Genomic DNA, 1,835 nt, shown 5'->3' on the forward strand with positions numbered 1-1,835 from the left:
GTCCCCATCCCTGGAGGGGTTTCCCAGCTGTGTGGAGGTGCTGCTGAGGGACAGGGGTCAGTGGGGACCTGGCAGTGCTGGGGAACGGGGGGACTGGAGGAGCTGGAAGGGCTTTTCCAACCCCAACGGTTCTGTGATTCTGTAAAATAAAAATTGATAATAAAACAAACAGAAACTTCCCAAACAAAACTGTCCGAAAGCGAAGCACTCACCTCCATGGAAGGAGATTCTTTCCTGGAAGAAGATGTAGGACAGAGAGAGGTCAAAGCAGGAGCAACAGGCAGCACAGGGCCAGTATGTGGAGACAGTGGTAGGAGTGCCCAGTTGGGAGCTGGGTGGTCTCCAGAAGATGATCCTCCCTTTCATGATCTGGCACGTAACAGGAGGGAGCGTGCCCCGTGGTGATGTGGAGCTCAGCCTTCTGGAGCTCACCTCTGCTGCATGGACAAGGGTGGTGCTTCTGTAGCCACCATCAGCCGCTGCAGTTTGACAGGGCGGATTTATGGAAATCTCATCAATCACAGCGACGTTCGTTACTGCATCGTGAATACGTGACTCTCCAGTGCAGGAAATCTAAATGTCTGTGGGGTGGAGCATGGGGAACTGTCATTCAGCCTGGACAAAGGAAGATTGAGGGAGACACGATACAAGGCTGCCAATAAAAACAAAAAAGTAATTTGGTTTCTGAGTTCACTTTGTGCCAGATGTTGAGAACTGCACTTCTGGCCAGGTGAGTCTGTGGGATATGAAAGAGAAACTCCTCATCATCTCAGGAACGTTCCCTGCCGCTCCTAGTCCAGGATGGAAAATGAGCACGTGTCTGGTTCTCTTACTGGAGAGAGTTGGGCTGGAGGGGCACTCAGCAGAGGTGGGAGGAGAAGAGGGGGCAGAAAAGAGGGAAGATGAGGTGGGTCAGCCACAGTAAGTCCCTCTGGGGTTTCAAACCTCCCTTTCTGCAGAGCTACCATGGGGGATGGATCAAAGATCTCTCAGTACCCAAAGGAAATTTCTCGAGGTTTCATGCAGCAGCACTGCAGTTGCCATGACATCAGATTTCACTAGTGACACAGGAAAAAACTTGTGGTCCTGTTCCCAGCCAACGTGGCTCGTGGAGAACAGCCAGCAGAGGCGGCCCCATCCCTCCAGCCTCCCCCGTGGGATTGCTGGTGGCCCTATAGATCAAGTCTGCATGGGCCAGGGAAGCTGAAAAGCATTCCCCTTGTTCCACAGGCAGAGAGATTTTCTGTCCAAGCACCTCCAGAAGGTAAAGAGCGGTGTAAAAAACGACCAGAAATGGTAGCTGCAGGAGCACGGAGCCGTTGGGCAGCTCGGGTATTTCCACCCTGTTTCCTGCAGCAAGCCACATGTTTGTTTACTTCTCAAGGGGAGTAAAGCATTTTCCGTGAAATCAGAACCAGTACATCAACCACTCACCCTCACCTCCGCTGGTGTGGGAACACTGGGCAGACGCAGCGCATGGGGGCTGGGCTTTGTGGTGATTATGTTCCAGTCCCACCAGCTTTAAGACCTGGAATGTTCTATCACACTGACGCTCCTGACAGAATTCCCCATAGAGGTGTAAAATTGTGCCTTACGCTATATATAACCCAGCGGGGACAGCCCAGAGTCAGTTGAGGAGCATTGCTGGCTTATGCAAAGTGGAGAGAACTGAGATGGGTTTTTCCTGCTCCTGATATTTTGGTGAGTGTGGAATCAGGACAGATAAACCCACGACAATCTGACAGTCTTCTGCCTAGCCTGCTCCTTCAAATAATTCCATAAAAGGCTCTGGGGTTTGATTAATTCGTTATCTCTTTCAGCCGGAGTTCTTAAGG

This window comes from Buceros rhinoceros, unplaced genomic scaffold (assembly GCF_000710305.1).
Source record: "Buceros rhinoceros silvestris isolate BGI_N320 unplaced genomic scaffold, ASM71030v1 scaffold12220, whole genome shotgun sequence".
In the NCBI taxonomy this organism is placed as follows: domain Eukaryota; kingdom Metazoa; phylum Chordata; class Aves; order Bucerotiformes; family Bucerotidae; genus Buceros; species Buceros rhinoceros.